Source organism: Mastomys coucha, unplaced genomic scaffold (assembly GCF_008632895.1).
Source record: "Mastomys coucha isolate ucsf_1 unplaced genomic scaffold, UCSF_Mcou_1 pScaffold9, whole genome shotgun sequence".
NCBI lineage: Eukaryota > Metazoa > Chordata > Mammalia > Rodentia > Muridae > Mastomys > Mastomys coucha.
The window spans coordinates 12,999,923-13,019,059 of record NW_022196915.1 but is presented as its reverse complement, the minus strand read 5'-3'; the positions used below and the strand labels follow the sequence as shown (position 1 = coordinate 13,019,059).

Below are 19,137 nucleotides of genomic sequence, written 5' to 3'. Positions count from 1 at the left end.
GCTTGTGGTAGACATACAGCATCCAAGCAATAGTGCTACTAGACTATGAAATAGAATAATTATATAGGTGAGCTAATCATGCTGTTATTATCCTGTTATTATATGTTTTGACCTCTATTTGTTGTTGATGATAATCTATGAGATTATCATCATATAGTCCCTCTTCCACCATCTTTCCATAAAAATCTTTTAATGGATTAGTTTCATATAGCCCAGGCTGGCTTTAGACTTACTGTGTATCCAGAGATGACTTTGAACTCCTGGTCTGCCTCTACCTCCTGAGCACTGGGCTTACTGGCATGTGACAACACACTTATCCAGTACCCAGGGCTTTGTGCATGTAAGGAAATAATTCCACCAACTGAGCCACTACACTGCAGTCAGCAGAGCTCTACATTATTTATGAGTATGTTTACTTGGTTTCCTGATTCCATTGTTTTTAGTATCATGGCACCAAGACATGGTAAGAAAAGGTACTCTGTTTGCCTCAGGTCAACAAGGAAACAGGACATTAGAGGAAGAGGCTGTGGCCAAGATATACCCCTTGAAAGCTGACCTCCAGTAACCCACTTCTTCCAGTTTCCACCATCTTACCATAAAAATCTTTTAATGGATTAATCTTTTGATTGTCAAAGCCCTCATGATTTTATAATTTCTCCCAAATCTTACCTAGGAAGATTATATGAGACCCATTCTTTAACTCATGAGTGTGAGGTTTAATTCCACATTTGTGTTAGATCAGAGCTGTCTTCTCAGTGACTTAAGGGATGTTCAAAGTAGTAGATTTGGAAGCTCAGTGAGTTGGTGAGTGTAATTACTCTGAAACGCTTGATTGTGGGGTATAGAGTATAATTAAGTGTTTTGCTTTGGAAGCCTATGTGTTATACTTGTTGATAACTTGTTTGTTCTTAGTTTTAATTGTTGCTACTTTCCTGAAGTCTCTGTTGATTGTCTGTATACACGAATGACTGGCATGAGGAGAGCCATACAATTCAGGTATTACTTGTTAGTTGAAATCCTGAGTTAAATACATATTGTGCTAATGGATTGTGAATCACAGATCTATATTGGAATTTTGAGCTTTATAATACAGCATGAATTAGAAATTCAGTAGCCGTAGATTATGTTCTCATAACCTTTTTTTAATGTTCTGAGTTTTGAAAAGTTTGGAACTTATCTTTGCATTACTATTGAGAGAATCCTTGTTTGAGAAGCCTTTGACTGTAAGTGTGTATAACGACTGTGCCGAGTCTGTGGAGGAGAGGCTTTCTGAGAGCTGATTTGTGTCAGCTTTTACTCTGCATTTGGCCAACAATAAAAGTTTTAATTTAATCTTGAGCATGTGAAATTTTCATTCAGCTTTCCCAGGCATTGGGCTTACAGGCGTGCACTTCCACCTCCTGCAAAGAGCTGTGACTTTGTTGAGCTTTAGTACTCTTTATTTGCACAATGTTTATCTATTGTAAACTGTAGATGTCAAAACCCACAATCTGCACTGTCACTTCCTTTGGACAGTGTAACTCTGCTAACATGGCTTCCACGAAACTGACTTTCTGAGTCTTAAGCATTTTGAGAATGCCCTCCAAAAGTTAAGGTATGATACATTTCCTGAATTATGACTACTTTTTAAGGTTTATTTTAGTATTTTCAACATAATTTTCAAAAATCCTGTTAAAGGAACCTCTATTATTGTTACCAGACAACTCCAAACATTTCTTAAGTCTTTTGGCATAGCATTTAAGCTGCTCAGATTACATCCTCAGAAGATTATAATTTTATTGTGTAGCAGAGGTTTCATAATTTATATCCTTTACTGAATTTAAAGCTAAAATTAATTCAACATCATCTAATTTCAGATTTTGCTTTATATATTAGATTCAAATAGTGTTTATGGAAGTATTCTGATATGAGAAATACAAAGGATCTTTTGTGGTTTGCCCTTTTTGCTGTGTTCAAAATAGTTTTGCAACTTGAACTCCATTAACTGCATTGCTTGCAGCTATCTTGTTCAAAAAGAAAAGTGAGGTGAACTAACTAGTGATGCTAGAGTAACTATAGTTACTCTAGCAACAGCACTTGGCTTTAAAGGGCAAAAATTTATAGTAATTATGTTAATCAAATATTTAAAAGGTAGCACTCTTACTGATGTTTACAAATGTTTTGATTATACTGGTTTCTTTATACTTTTCATATATGTTAATGCTTCAGTGTAAAAATGTCATTTTCTTCTCTGTGAAAGTTATATAGATGAGCTGAATAGTCAGTAAGAAATCACCCTTACTTTGTTTAGCATTTGTCTTTATGCTGATTTCTTTTTGATTGGCTTGAACTTAAATTAGAAGGTTGTCTTGTTGATATATGGGTGTATGTATGTATGGTTGTATATATTTTAAGCTTAGTTAATATTGAATAGATTATTGGTCTAAGTCTAGTTAATAATAAATATGTTTTTAACCATTAGATTTCCCATTTCTTCCATAGATTTCTTAGATAATTGTTGTATCTGTTCTGTTTTTCTTTTTTCTGTTTTTTTTTTTTAATTTAAAAAGCTGGATATTTATTTTGCTTTCTGACTCTGTGCTTGTACATTCAACACTTTGACAGTGATTTTCTCTTCAGTAAGGAAATCCCGCTTGATCCTGTCATGGACACACTTGGCACACATGGAACAGTCATAGGTCTTGCTGATGTGCATCTTAGACAATCTCATAAGGCCTTGGTCTCACAGCAGTCTGCCTGGGCACATACCACATGCAGATTTAGGTGCTTCCCCAGCCCTCTTGGTATAAAGGTAAACAGTCCTGGTATCAGGGATTCAAGACACCGTAGTTTTGTTGGAAAACTAGGCTGTATTGTAGGAAAGCCTTCAGTGGTGTGTCAACCGCTGGACCATTCTGAGTGCCTCTGAGCACTATCCCTGGAAGAGGAAGAACCTGTTCTGTTTTTGTTTTCTGTATTGTATATTCCTTAAGTTGAGTATGATGGCTCTCTCTCAACCTCTTAGCTTCTTGTCTTTACTCTCACCTCTTGTTCCCCCTCCCCTTCCCCACTCTCCATGTGGCCATGGCCGGCCTCTACTTTTCTTCCTTTTCTCTCTCTCCTTTCTAAAATAAACGCCTTAAGACAAAAAAAAAATGTTGAGTATGATGGAGGTGTCATGTATTGAATACAGGGCCTTACTTATATGTGGCTGGCAAGTGCTCTGTCAATGAGTATATGCTCAGCCTGGCTGCAGTGCATCCATTCTGAATGGATATTTTATAGTTATATCATTTAAAAAGCAAATTCTTTAGAATTGTGTGGACTCACATATTTTTTAATATAATAGCAATATAAATAACAGAGGGCCAGGAATGTATGTCAGTGTAAGAGTATCTTTGCTTAGCATCTTCTGACTCTAAATTTGAGCTGTAGTATATTAAAAAAGAAACTTATTAATATAGCTAGCCGCATTTAGTAGCACAGTAAAGTTAGCTGGCCTCTTTAGTTTCCTCTTATGGGTATTTTGAAGGAAATTCTTTTCTTCCCCGATCTTTAGTTTCAGACTTGAGAATTCTGTCTTTTGTTTGTTTGATTTTTCATTTGTTAAATTCTAATTCTAATTTCCTGAAGCATATGTGATAATTTAATAATTTTAAAGTGCAGTGCTCATTGAGTACTTCCTATGAGCTCATCACAGGTATGGGTTAAGAAATGTCTGCCCAGTGGACTTGACATTTGGTATACAGTGTGCTACCACCCAGCTTCCATCTCTCAGCTCAGCTAGGACAAATGATTGCTAGAAAAGTTAACACAGTTCATTTGCCCTATAAACATAGTGTGCAAAAGTAATACTTTTTTGGTTAAAATTCAGTTTTGCATTTGAAATCTGTCCATATTCCCTCTGATGTTATGTACTTTCTATGTCCTTTTACTTTCTCCTATGTAACTCATGTGATCCTTCATTAAATTAAATTTAAAAGTCACCAGGGAGTCTTTAATATGGATAAGTTAGGCATTTAGATTAGTTTAATTTTAGGGTATTTGGGAGTCAGGGAGGAGAAAGGTCTGGGATCCAACTCAGGATCTCAGGCATATTATTGCACTATACTCCTGTTCTCCAGGATGTGTTTTTAATGGAACTTACAAAACTTTTCTGTGCATAGCACTGTTCTTTCCTGGTTCTTAAATTTTTTTTGACAGGTTTGACATCTCCATCTTTGTCTCTATTGTCTACAGTTACCACAAAGTCCTCGCTTTTATCCCTTGACTTTTAATATTCCTAGTTCTTTCTCAAAAGTCATATAATTACAGTTTTAACTACTCCTGAGTGTTTTATTTCAGAGTTTAAATCTTCATGGTTTTTTTTTTTTTTTTTGGTTTTTTGAGACAGGGTTTCTCTGTGTAGCCCTGGCTGTCCTGGAACTCACCCTGTAGACCAGGCTGGCCTTGAATTCAGAAATCTGCCTGCCTATGCCTCCTGAGTGCTGGGATTAAAGGTGTGCACCACCAGTGCCCAGCCTATTTTTAAGTTTCTAGTGTACACTGCAGTGTTTAGTATACCTACAGAGGTTCACAGCTGTTACTACTTGGTAGCTCAAGAATGTTTTGTCAGTCCACCTCCAGAATACCTGTGGACCTCGTGGTACTCACTCTACAGTCCTTCCTCCCTGCGAGACTCCTTTGGCCACTCAGTTTTGTTTTCTTTTTTTTTAAAGATTTATTTATTTATTTTATGTATCTGAGTACACACTGTAGCTGTACAGATAGTTGTGAGCCTTCATCTGGTTATTGGGGACTGACTTTAGGGCTTCTGCTCGCTCTGGTCAACTCCTCTAGCCCAATGATTTATTTATTATTATACATAAGTACACTGTAGCTGCCTTCAGACTGCACCAGAAGAGGACGTCAGATCTCATTACGTGTGGTTGTGAGCCACCATGTGGTTGCTGGGATTTGAACTCAGGACCTTCGAAAGAGCAGTCAGTGCTCTTACCCGCTGAGCCATGTCACCAGCCCTGGCCACTCAGTTTTGTCTATAGACTGCCTATCTGGATATTTGTTTAAATGCAATTATGTAACATGTCTTTCCCATCTACTTTTCATTCAGCATAGTGTTTCAGGGCCTCTCCCAGTTGTAGTATTTACCAGCACTTTGTTTCTTTTATTGCAGATAGTAACCTACTGTATGTATCCAGTCATCCATTTATGAACATTTAAGTTCTTTTGATTTTCTCTATTTGGCTATTATGAATTTGTACACAAGTTTTGTGCTACATATATTCTAGTTTATTTGTGTATATACTTGGAAGTAAAATTGCTATATCATGTATAACTGTATTATAATAGCATTTTGAGAAACTGACAATCTGTTTTTCAAAGTAGATATATGATTTTGTACTTTATCAGTGTCTGAATATCTTTATCTCCTGTTGAAAGTCTTTAAATTGTAGCTCTAGGGAGAGTCTGAGGTGATAGTTTAGATTTTGCTTTGTAGTTCTCTAGTGAGTACTAATGCTGACTGTTTCATAGCGTCGTTGGTGACTTAATTGCATTTTGTTTTCATTTTCTGATACAGGGTCCTGCCCAGGCTGGTTTCCACCTCACCATCCTCCTGCCTCATCCTCCTACAGCTGGGTGTGTACTACCATACCTATGCTAGTATGTATATCAGTATTTTGGAGAAATACCTATTCAGATCCATTCAGTTTTTTTTTTCAGACAGGGTCTCACTGTGTAGACTAGGCTGGCATCAAACTGATAGAGATCTGTCTGCCCCTGCCACTTGAGATCAAAGGTGTGTGTCACAACACTTAGCCAAGATTTTTATTTTTGATATTTTTGAGATTATAGAATAATTAAATAATTTCTCTCTTTCTTTTCTCCTTCCAAGCCCCCCTCCATATACCTCTTCTTCACTCTTTCAAATTAATGAAATTACCTCTTTTTTCATTTATTATTACTTGCATATATGTATATTCGTACTGCCTTCTTGCTTGTCTGCCTTTTTCTACCCACCCCTTCCTCTTTTTCCTTTCTCGCCTCTCCTTGCTCCCCATCCTCTCCTCCTCCCTTTTTGTCTCTTCCTAATCTCTCTCTCTTTCCTTTCTGTTTTTTGTGACAGAGTCTTGGTATGTACATATGTCCCAGGTTTGCCTGGATTGTGGAGCCCAATCATTATAGATGGTTGTGAATCCTGGCTCTGTCACTTTCCATCACCTTGGGCAAGTCATTGTTGTCACTTCCTCTGTCATAGGATTCTTATGAAACACTTAGAATATCTGTGCTGTGAAAGAACACACCTTGGAACAAATGTACTTATTAGTTAGACTTTTTCTGTCACAGTGATCAAAATACCTGACAAAAGGCAGCTAATGAGGGAGGGATTTATTGTGGCTCTTGGTTCAAGAGGGTAGAATCTTGTGGCAGAGAAGGTGTGGTGGAGTTGATGCAACAGCATGTGGTTGGGATTCCTCCTATCTTGGTGTACCAAGAAGCCAAGAAGGGAAATTCCAGCCAGCACCCACCTAGCTGCTCATGGGTGGCACCACCCTCTTCAGGGAGGGTCTTCCTCCTCAGTTAGTCCTCCTTGGAACCCAAGATGTACCTACTTTTTTCCAAGGTGTTTCTTATTTCAACAAGTCAACAAAAATCAACATCAATATGTAAAAACTCAAATACAGGTTGGAATGTTGTGAAGTGTTTAGAAGAGTTTGGCTAATTTAGTAATCATATGCATGGGGGTTCTTATGTATATCATTTCTAGGAACCTTGTTATAGTTAATGTTTAAAGATGTATCAGTAAGGGCTTCAAGATAATTGTGGTGGTGCACATCTGAGATCTTGGCATTATAGAGGCTGTTGAGGCAGGAGGATCAAAGGGTTCAGAGGGGCGTGGACTTCATATTTCTACAATATAACAAAATAAAACACATAAGATGAAAGCAGAGTAATTTTAACCCAGGGACTGATTGCAAAATAATATTCTATATATTCAATAAGCCTGATAGGTCCAGGTTAACGAATAATGAAATATTACATAGTCATTAAGTCATATTGTTAAAAGTATTTGCTTAACTTTAATTTATTACTATGTGTGCTTGCATATGTATGTGTATACAGGCAAGTGTGTGCATGATGCATGCATGGAGTTGTCAGGCTTGTGTTGCAAGTGATTTTACTTGCTGAGTCATCTCATCAGCCCTGCTAAAAATTTAATGACACATAAAAATTTAGATGAAATGTAAGCCCTGTAGAGTGATATAAGTAGAAGAGGCAAATATGTCATTACAATGAGTGTACTTATAATTCTTTAAAGAGACAGTTCAGGAAATTAGATTATTTATTGTTTACAGCATAAAGATTAAATATATCACACTGTTGACAGCAGCTTATTCTTGAAAGCTTGAAGTATTTGTTTTGATTTTGTTGTGTACTTAAATTTGTTATTCTGATTTCAATGATAATTTGAATATTTTTTTCTTTTGATCTTTTTAAAGTAGGCTTGGCTGGCCTGAAACTCTCTGTAAAGAGCAGGCAGGCCTTGAATTCACAGAGCTCTGCCTGTCTCTCTGTCTTCAGTTCTAAGATATTAAAGACAGATTTGATATAAATAAGTTAGTTTTGGAAAGGCTCATAGGCGAAAAGCCCGACTCCCGTTCAGTACCGGTTCTGCTGCTAAAGACTTGTGAACTTTGCTTTTTTAAAGACTTATTTATTAGTATATGTGAGTACACTGTAGCTGTCTTCAGACACACCAGAAGAAGGCATCAGATCCTATTACAAATGGTTGTGAGCAACCATGTGGTTGCTGGGAATTGAACTCAGGACCTCTGGAGGAGCAGTCAGTGCTCTTAACCGCTGAGCCATCCCTCCAGCTCGACTTGTGAACTTTACCTTTTTGTCTTTTGTAGCAAAACAATTTACTCATCTATACAGTGAGAAATTGGATTTACATTAAAAAAAATTAATTTATGTGTGTGGCTGTTTGTGTCTGTTTGTGTCTGTGTACCATGTGCTTGCCTGTCCCTCTCAGAAGCCAGAAGAGGGTATCAGATCCCCTGGAACTGGGGTTATAGCAGTTGTGGGCTGCTTTATGGGTGTTGGGTTTGAACCTGAGTCCTTTAAAAGAGCAGCTAGTATCTTAACTGCTGAGATATCTTTCCAGCATTGGACTTATGCTTTAGAAGGTACTACAGTGGAGTGATAAAGACCTGAGAAGTCAAGTGTGACAAATTGAGGACTGTAGCTGTGGAAATGACTGCGTAAGTTTATACTACCTCTTATTGGCTGTGTGGCCTTAGTTTTCTTGTGGGAATAATAGCATTTCATAGGGATTATGAAAATAAAATGAATTATTATGTGTAATGGAAGTAATATTGGGTGTGGCACACAATTAAGACTCAATAACCTACCTTATGTAGTTATTTAATGCCAGGAATATTTACGCAAAATGGTGGTTGTTAAATTTGTGTATCATTTAAAACTGCACCTAGTATTCTGTTTAGGTAGGTTTGAAGTTTGCCAGGTTGTGAAGTAGAGTGGTTTGGATTTTGAATTCTTCTGACCTCATACTGTGCTGTCTTATTTTGTGTTCTTGTATCTAGTTTCTTCAGGCCTTACTTTATGAGGGTTTTTTGAGAACTCAGCACTAAAATCTTACTTGATTTTTAAAAAAAGAGCTTTATTTAACTCTTTATTTTGAAGCTATGGTGTGTACTTTAATCTGTTTGTGGTAAGTTGCAGTATAGCATTCCTCAGTTGTAGGAATGCTACATCTGAGTTTTTCTTCATCTGAGTTTTTAACTTTAGGGCATAGCATAAGGGTCGACATAATGTTATAGCAAATTGACTAGCTTATTGATTTATAGGAAAAGTTAACATTATGTCTTTTGAAACTCAACTAGGAATTGGTAGAGCATACTTATGCATTTAACTTAGTAGTTGTGTAGGTGTTACTTAATTTAATCCCAGAAAAGACTGAATCCAGCTGTTAGTAAGAAATAAATCAACATATTAATTACTCTTAGAATTAGTTACCACATTGAAGTTCATTTTGTAACACTAAGGGAAGGCTATGGAAATAAATTAGTTTCATATTACATTATTATCTTTAGGTGATTGAGGTAATTAAGTTTTTCAGTCAATAGTCACTCAGCTGTTGCATTGCTGAGTAGATCACTCTGGTAGCAAAGTTTTTCAATGCAGTTATATAATGAATGTAATTATATTTGTTTTCTATAGGTACAAGAGTAGAACTGGTATTTTAATACATGTTTTTTAGTTGCTTATTATTGTTATTATTATTATTAATTAATATCTTTAGAAGTTTCCCCTTTTTGTACAGGGTATCTGAAGTGAATATCTGCATGGGTCATTATTTCTACAAATCACCAAGAAACAAGAAAATTTTGCTTGTTTGTTTTTGTTTCTTCTGACTGTCCTATAGTTAATTTTTGTTACAGTGATGAAACACCATAACCAAGGCAACTTTGGGGAGAAAGTTTATTTTGGCTTATGGTTCCAGAGAGGAGACCATATCTTGGGAACAGTATGGCTGCTGGCTGCAGGCGGTAGCAGGCAGGCGGGTGGGCGGGCGGGCAGGCAGGCAGGATCGGCGTGGGGGAGGTCATATGTCTTTTTTTTTTTTTTTAAATTTATTTATTATATTAAGCACACTGTAGCTGTCTTCAGACTCACCAGAAGAGGGCGTCAGATTTCATTAAGGATGGTTGTGAGCCACCTTGTGGTTGCTGGGATTTGAACTCAAGAACAGTCATGGCTCTTAACTGCTGACCCATCTCTCCAGCTCGGGGAGGTCATATTTCTATCAGCAAGCTGGAAGCAGAGAGCAGACCAGAAATGGGACACAGCTGTAAATTCTCAAAGCCTATCCCAGTGGTTTATGTCATCCAGGGAAGAAAGTCATTGGTTGATTCAAGATAAATATTTAAGGCAGATAGGGCAACATATGAAATCCTGAGGAAGAAGATTGAGAGCTTAAGGTCGACCCAGGCTACTAGACTAAGAATCGCGTGGAGCCAGCTTCAGTGGCACAGTTAAGACCCTGTCTCAAAAACCTAAAATAATCAAGCAAGCAAACAAACAAAAAATAGAACTCTGAGGTTCTATGATAAAGCATGTGCTTCACATGTTGTAAAGCTCGATCCTGTTATTAGCAGTGTAAAAAAGTACAAATTGGTTGTTGTATTAAACAACTCCATACCTACTGCTAGAAAGGTGGTGAAAGTGACACCAACTTGTTTTTCAAGTTAGTGAATCCAAGATAACTTTTATTTTAATTTTTTGAATTAAAAATTAAAAAAAAAACTTTTTAAATGTTCCCAGGTGCTATACTGTAGGTCTGGTCAGGCCCCTCAGGGGGAAGGGATGCCTCAGCATGAGCCCGCCCGAGGCACCCCCTTCCTCCACACCTCGCCAGAACATATTCTTATAGCTCTTTCTTTTTATGATCACAACAAGTTGTTTCTCAGTGACTCACACCTTGGGACTCTATCCCATGCCTTGCCAAGGAAAAGTTCGGTCCTGTCCTTCCTCATCTACTTGCTCTGTAACTTATTTGAAAATACACTTCTGAGCTTTTAAAATGTTCCTATATAGTTCTCTTTATGGGTGGGTCAAACAAACATCTTAGCATCATTCCCAACTGGTTTTAGTACAGAAGGATTATCTAAGAATAAATGACAAATTATCTACCAAAAAAGTGATAAAAGAGCGTTTTAATGCGAGTAATGAAAATTTGTCCTTTATTTTCCTTCTAATATCAAAGAATTGTTCCCATTTCTGATATTATTTGTATTAATTATTTATATAATCATATGTTGCATAATTACAGCCACAGTTTTGTACATTACCCACACTTAAGTATGCTTTTGTGTTATATAGGGAGATGTGGTTTTTATATTATTGATAGGTTTACATGAAATCAGAGATGAGGAGATGATATATGATAGTCAAGAAATCAGGGATGATAAAGCATCTTCTTGTTCATTTTATTATGCTTTCTAGTAGTTTTGGTTTACTAAGAATAAAGCTAGATTTGCTGGTAGACATCAGAAGTTCCAGTACTCAGGGGAGGAAACTGAAGAGGATCTAGAGGCCAGCATGGGGCTACATACTGAGACCCTGTCTCCATAAAAGAAAATTAAACCCAGAAACCAAAATAGCATATAACCAATTTAATACAGTAATAATTTTCTGTATTATGGTGCACTGTCTTCTACTAGAATGGTAAATGATCTTTGTATAGGTAGTAATATATTTATTTGATCTCTTTAGTTTTTTCTATTATGATTGGCTTGATTTCTTTAGGACCCCAAGAAGAAATACCCCTGTACATTCTAACTTTTGGAATTAGAGATTCTGGGTTGTAATGTGTTGTGACTTTGCTAGATTTCTTCTGTTCTTTGGCAGTTTATTTGGGTCAGCATGACTTCTATATATATTCTATATATTCTATATATATTCTATATATATTCTATAAGTATTAGGTAGCTCTTGACTTTTTTCTGACCTTTTTAGGTATTGTTTTTCCTGATTTTTTTTTTCCCTTGTATACTTCGAACTATTCTGCCAGAAATTATTTCAGACATTTTCCTTCCTGGTTTCTCCTTAAGGAGTTTGAGTTATTGTTTTTTCAGTTACTCCAGTATTACTTAATATAATTATTTTTTATTATTTTAAATTATGTATATATGTCTGTATGCACATGACTGCAGTTACCAGAGTTCAGTGGTTTCTCAGGAGATGCATTTGTTGGTGGTTGGTTGTGAGAAGTCTGATGTGTGCTGGGAATCACCTGGTCCTCTAGAAGAACAGCTTGTGCTCTTAACCACTGCGCCATCTCTGCAGCCTCTAGTTCATGTAACACTATTGATCTGTTACTACTTGTGCGTTTTGTTCTTGTCTATCTTATTTTCCTCAGTTCTCCATCCCTCCCCCTTCCTTTGCATATTTGTACTACTGGGGCTGGAGTCTAGGACCTTGTGCTGAGGAGGCAAGCACTTTACCATGTAGTTGTATTCTTAGCCTCTTTTAAAAATTCATTTTTGGACAAGGTCTTGGTAAGTTGTCCAGGCCAGCAGTCGTCAAGCCTTAGTTTCTCTAGTAGCTGGGATCCCACTTGTGGATGCTATGCCCAGCTCATGTTTACAGATTCTACTTCTCTTGCTTACATTTACTCACTGCATGTGCTACAGAGAATCTAAAAGAGAAATGTTTAAAACTCAAGAGAGTCACTCACTAGCCATACCCGCCCAGCATTTCCAAACAGATACTTGGGCTGCCCAAGTAGCCAAAGCTAGAAACTTGTGCCTTCAGTGCTGAGCCCATGGAATCTATCATTAAGCCCTTTTTACTGCTTCTAAAACTGTCAAAGTTCAAAACATTATTTACTTTAGAAGCCTTATAGCTGAGCGTCCAGAAGGCTTTAGTATAGCAACTCTCAAAACAGTTACTGTCCTGAGTGAAGTACCAGTTTGATTTTAGTCTTCCCTGCCTAAATCTATAGTAATGAGTTCCCTATAGTGTATATCCAAAGATTCTACCTTGCTTGACGATTCTGGAAGAAAGGCTTGGTGACTGCTTACCTGTTTCCTGTCTTCTCAGTCTTCCATTTTCCTAATATCCCTCCATACTTTTTTTCCTTGCCAGACCTTCTTGCTGTGTTGTTTCTAATCGATGGTTTCTCAGGCTGTTCAGCCTTCCTTATCCTGACATACTCTTATTCAGTTGTCCCTTAGACTAAGTATGGGATGACTTTATTAAGGAGACCTATATTCCTTGAGGACAGAGCAGGTGCCTCTGCTCTGTGGTGGGTCTGTCTCTCTTAAATATATAAAGCAGAGAGTGTGCTTTCTGTTACATAACCACTTCGCAGTTGTGCATAGTAGTGCATGCCTGTAGTTCTAGCTGCTTGGGCTCTGAGGTGAGAGGACTGCTTGAGCCTAGAAATTTGGGTGTCTGTATCTGTCAGAGTGAGCTGATGGTTGGAACCTCTCAGAGGATAGCCTGTCTGTGTTGTTCAGGATCCACAGATCTGATGAAGGTGGGTGGAGAGGAGTTGGGACAATGAGGTTACCTCTGGGATAGCAGGCTGCTTAGCCAGCTTAGCTTTTGCTCCAGAGGACTCAACTAGCAGGGAAGATCCCGTGAAAACTCTTAAATTTTAAAAGTCGGTGATTTTATTCTTGAAGGAAGTAACTTTACTTCTGAACGCTGTTTTTGTGTGAAAGGTGATGGATGACAAGCTTACTGTTGCTAACTTTTTATTTTCATATTTTTAGGTTTTCTTCATATGTACATATTTTATTTCATTTAATTTATTTATATACTTTATATCCTGATTGCAGCTCCCCCCTCCCTTCCCAGTCCCAACCCTTACACTTCCCCTATCCCTTCCTCCCCTTCTCCTTAGAGAAGGGGACCCTCTTCCATGGGTACTAACCCGCCCTGGCACATCAAGTCTCAGCAGGAGTAAGCACACCCTCTCCCCCTGAGGCCAGGCAAGGCAGCCCAGCTAGGGGAAAGGGATCCAAAGGCAGCAACGGAGTCAGAGTCAGACACAGCCCCACAGCAGTTGTTAGGGGACCCACATGAAGACCAGGGTGCACATCTGTTATATATGTGTAGAGAGCCTCCATCCAGCCCATGCATGCTCTTTGGTTGATGTTTCAGACTCTGAGCTCCTATGGGCCCAGGTTAGTTTATTGTGTAGGTTGTCTTGTGGAGTCCTTGACACCTCCAGTTCTCTCAATCCCACTTTTCCACAAGATTCCCTGAGCTCAGCCTATTGTTTGGCTGTGGGTCTATGCATCTGTTTTCATCAGCTGCTGGGTGGAGCCTCTCAGGAGACAGTGATGCTAGGCTCCTGTCTGCAAGCACAGCAGAGTGTCATTAGTAGTGTCAGGGGTTGGCTCTCTCACTTGGGGTAGGTCTTAAGTTTATCCAGTCATTGGTTGGCCATTCCCTCATCTCTGCTCCATCTTTATCCTGCACATCTTGTAGGCAGGACAGATTTTGGGTTGAAGGTTTTGTGGGTGGGTTGGTGTCTCCCTCCTACTGGAAGCTACAGGAAGTGGCCATTTAGCTATAGCTGCTAGGAGTCTCAGCCAGGGTCATCCCCATAGACTCCCAGAACCTCCCCTGTCCAAGGTCTCTGACTTGTCCCAGAGATGCCCCCCTCCCCCACCAAATTTCTGTGTTGCTTCCCATCTCCCCATCCCCATCCATTCCCACTCCCCTCTCCATCCCTTCTTCCACCCAGATTCCTCTCCCAATCCATGAATGTCTAATATCTATTTTATTTCTCCTTCTGAATGAGAGTCAAGCTTCTTCCCTTGTGTCCTTTTTGTTACTTAGCTTCTCACTCAGGATGATACTTTCTAGTTCCGTCCATTTTTCTGTCTTTTTTTTTTTTTTAATAGCTGAGTAGTATTCCATTATATAAAAGTACCATATTTTCTTTATCCATTTTTTGGTTTAGGGACATCTATGTTGTTTCCAGTTTCTGGCTGTTTTCAACTTATTGAATTTCTCCCATAGGCTTTTGACCTATGATGCCAGACATGTATTCTCTTCCATAGAGTTGCTTCAGATCTAATCAGAGAGCAGTTGGTTACCTTCAGAACTTATCTTGCCAGGCAGCTCAGTATAGAAGCAGGAAAAATCTATAGGCATATATGATTAGTCTAGCATTATAGTGGTGGCTATCCAAGAGCAAATACAGTCTGTAGTATTTTGGGAGCCTGAAAGTGACCTGGCCAATCAATCACAGGGGAGTACCCCACACCCAGCATTGGAATTTTGGTGTGAAAACCTCTGACTTCAGGGAGCAGGCTTGCCTACCATGTGGAGTATTTCTTTCCTTTTTCCTTCTTTATGTCTATGAAGTAGTAGGTTCCTAAGAGTTTTTCACATACATTCTTGGTTTTGATTGATCCTCTCCCAATCCCACATTTCTTCTAATTCTCTATTCTTGCTTTCTTCTTTAAACCTTTATTCCTCCCTAGTATTCTCCTCTCTATTTTCATATAAGTATACTCTTCCTCCTCCCTTCAACTCCCCCTGCTCCATGTCTGCTTTCTTACTACCTGGCTTCTACTGACACTCACTGCACCTAAACACAGCTATCTAAAAACTTGAGTCCAAGGTTCAAGTCTGAGAGAGAACACCCAGTGTTTGTCCTTCTGGGTATGGCTTACCTTGCTCAGAGGTATTTTCCAGTTTCATTAGCTTTCCTACAAATTTCATTTTTCTTTAATGCTGTGTACAATTCCATTATGTGAGTAGTTTATGATAGTCATGTATTAACTCTCTAATTAGTGGCTTCTGGCTAAATTCATGACCATAAATGCTCAGGAAGTGGCAGGTAAACAATAGGAGAAGTTAGGGCTCTAAGTATTATATTATTATATGAATCAGTTAAATATTTAAAATTTATCTAGAGGCAGGGCTTCTCTGTGTAGCCCTGGCTGTCCTGGAACTTGTTCTGTAGAGCAGGTTGGGCTCAAACTCAGAGATCCACCTGCCTCTACCTCCTAAGTGCTGGGATTAAAGTTGTATGCTACCACCACTTGGCAAAGGACTGGTGCATGGGCTGGGAAATGAACTCAGTATGCATTTTAATAAGATTCAGGACACTACTGATTCTACTCTTTAAGGAATTTTTAGTAGTTGTGAAAAGGTTTTATTTGATGTTCTTACTTTTTTGTATACCCTTTGGCCATACCATTTAACTACTATCTTTTTTTTTTCTGGTTTTTCGAGATAGGGTTTCTCTGTGTAGCCCTGGCTGTCCTGGAACTCACTGTGTAGACCAGGCTGGCCTTGAACTCAGAAATCCGCCTGCCTCTGCCTCCCAAGTGCTGGGATTAAAGGCGTGAGCCTCCACCGCCTGGCGTAACTACTATCTTTGCTCAAGTAAGATATTGCTTAATCATGATAAGCATGAGTTTAGATGAGGTAATGTATATAAAGGAGCTAGTGTAGACTCTGGTATAAGCAGATACTATGCTGTGGACATAGAAATGGAAAAACCTAAATTAATTATGCCTGTGTGTCAGGTAGCTGGTATGAGCTAGTATGTGTATTTTTGAAAGACTTTTTAAACCCTGCCTTTTCAGGTGGTGTTGCAGCAGAAGGTCTGATGGTTTTATTTTCACCATTACTACTGTAGCTCTACCTACTGGCCAGATTGTCAGCCTTCTCTTACTCATGTATGATAAAACATCATTCCCATTTCATAGAGTCTTGAGAGAAACAGAAGAAGCAGTAACATTTCAAGACAGGCAGTGATAATAGAGCAGAATGTTGGGAGTTAACGGTTTAAAACCTCACACCTATAATTCCATTTCTTGGGAGCAGAAGGCAGGAATATCAGGTTTTAAAGGTCATCCTTGCCTTCATAGCAAGTTCAAGGCAAGCCTGGGTGATAGCTACACAGCCTGCATGAGTAAGATTTTGTTTCAAAAACAATAAAACAAAATGTTTAAAATGCACCTTTTTTCATGTCTAGTTTGGGAGCACTTTTAGCTAGTTATTTAATCTGTTTTAATTCTCAATTATTTATTTGTACTGTGAAGATAAGGTAATAAGTGCCTCCTGTGAGAAGAACGTATGCAAAGTAGCTTGGCCAAGCACATAGTAAACACAACACAGAATGTGATGATTGTGAGTTATTTTGTCATGAGTGAGCAAGGAATTCCTTGTTTGGCTTTGCTCTCTGTGTATAAAACTCATAATAGCTGAATTCTGGGGATAAATGGTGTTTCTCATGGAAGTGAAAGAAATCAATTTATTCTTTTATTGAGTTTGTGTTTGTGTGTGTGTGTGCGTGCACACGTGCGTGCATGAGCACATACATGCACATTCACTTGCCATGGCTCATATGGTGGCTTTTTTTTTCTACTGTGTGTGTTCCAGGGATCAAACTCTGCTGGCAAGTACCTTTAACATGCTGATCCAGCTTCCTGGACCAGAAATCAAAACATACTTCATGGTGTTGTGTACATTTTATTTGAACATTCAGTAGTCAGAAGCAGGTAGATCTCTGTAAGTTTGAGGCCAACCACAGGTTCTGTAGTGAGACCTATCTCAAAACAAACAAATGAGTAAAATTAGTTAAAATTGTACAACTTCTGCAACTTGGGTCTCAAAATTTTCCTAGGGGAAATGTTTAGTATGTGTGCTTAGGCTATAAGTGCAGGTAGAAATTGGACATGATACTGTTACTGAATTTCAGTTCAGGAATGTAAAACAGTTAGTGATTGCTGAATGGAGTATTACTTATTCTGAGAAGTGGGTGTCATGGAGGATGTCTTTATCTGAATGCCCAAATCATATGGTAGCAGAAAATCAGAAGCCTTTGCCCTTAAGTATTATAAGGAGTTTATTTTCTTTAGCCCAAATAGTCACTTGCCAAGAAAAAAATAGTAATTTCTTAGATAAAATAATTTTTTCCATGAATTCTATTATTTTTATTTCCATTAAGTCACTGATAATTAATAAGTTTACCTTTTTTTTTTTCAAAGAAAAAAGTATCTGTTCTCAGGGCTTTGACCATTTACATATTGACAGAGGAATTCTTTAAAGATTACAATTTATTTAGAAAAAGAAATGTATGTTTTCTAAGAAAGGACTAAATTATTGGTGGCAAGAGTGAGCAAGTCTTGATCTCCCCATTTCTGGTGACTCTGACTGCTGCTATATCATCTGGTGACTGACTGCTGCTATGTCATCAGAGATGTTAGAGTAATTTTCCTAAACCATTCTTTTAAAAATCTGTAAGGTTGTTGGGAAAGTAGCAGAAAAGTTAGCAACAAATGCAATAGAAAATCTCTTGTCACTGCCATCATTCCAGGCACCAGCAGATGGATCCAGGGACAGGACATAGCCCCGTCCGGTATTGGTGTCAAGACTTTGTGTGCTGGAGTCTCCCATGCTTGAGCCAGTTATTAGGCCAAGTAAAAGCTGTCCTGATGCTCTGAGTGGGTAGTGTCTCCAGTTTCACTTTGCAAGGTGGTTTTGCTTTCTACTCTATGTCCATCAGGTGTCTACAAAATACCTGGGGGGCAAGGAGGAGGGGTCAGGTTGCCGTCTACCACATAGGCTTCTGGAGCAGCCACAGAAAGAAGGCTGTTCCACAGGAGATGTGACTGGGGCTGATGGGATACTTGCAAAACTAGGCCAGAATAAAACCCTGTAAGATGGAGCCCTGCTTCTACCTCTCTTTCTCTGAGGAAACTTCTCGGCTCTGGTGCAGGACGCTCAGTGAGACTGGTTTCAGCAGCCAGGAGACCAAGAAACTGTGAGAAGGAAGATGTGTTCCAAACCACCAGGGATTGACAAGGACAGGAGCAGACCTTCCATACATGGGGAAAAAGGCTTTCGGTATCCTTCCCTGCAGTATCAATGTCCAGGACATAGGCAGCCCACAATCACTTTCACGTCACAATCACACTTTTATGTCTCTGTCGTAATAAATCTCAACTTCCTTGTCTAAAGCCAAGGTCCTCCTTTGCATTCCATCTTGGATTTCTGTCCCTGTCCTTCAGGTTTTTGTTATTCTTTAGGGCTGGGTCATAACCGCATATAAATGTACCTGTTCCTCCTGCTCCTGCTCCTGCTCCTCCTCCTCCTCCTCCTCCTCCTCCTCTTCCTTCTCCTCCTCCTAGTCCAGTCATCACCCTCATATATTATTGTGACGTAGAAACAATTACACCAACCTGAATTTCACATCAATCTTGTAGAATTTAGCTATTTGATTCATACACTCTTGATTTATTTATAGTGTTCTTAAATATGTGATTTTTCTGCATAGTTGAATGCTTAGTATTGTAAACTCAAATGATTTGACCTAACCGTGAATTTGTGATTGAAATAATTGAATTTCTAACTTGCTTTCAAGAAAGTTTAATAATTTTATGAGATTTGAATTAAATATCAGAATATTTAGTTAAGAAGGAAGGTAGGCAAACATTGTGGTGTTTCTGTTTTGGAATTATAGTGTCACGTCAGCAATAGCTATGAGAATGTTATAATCTGTTTAATGTTTTATAATCTGCTCGGGTCTTAGTGTTTTAATCTATAAAATAGAGATGTTAATATCTTCCTGATAGTCTTATTATGAGGACTGGAAGT

At 38.5% G+C, this 19,137-nt stretch overlaps 1 protein-coding gene, 1 non-coding gene and 1 pseudogene across 12 annotated transcripts in view; 1 reads left to right on the top strand and 2 right to left on the bottom strand.

The window, feature by feature from the left end:
- Slmap (sarcolemma associated protein) overlaps window positions 1-19,137 on the top strand; it is a 119,613-nt gene that overhangs the window by 16,204 nt on the left and 84,272 nt on the right. The gene's annotated exons all lie outside the window — the stretch shown is intronic.
- On the bottom strand, window positions 2,558-2,893 carry LOC116085036 (annotated as a pseudogene).
- On the bottom strand, window positions 18,320-18,451 carry LOC116085474. Its single transcript, XR_004116579.1, has one exon. It is a non-coding gene; the product is annotated as a small nucleolar RNA SNORA71 (small nucleolar RNA).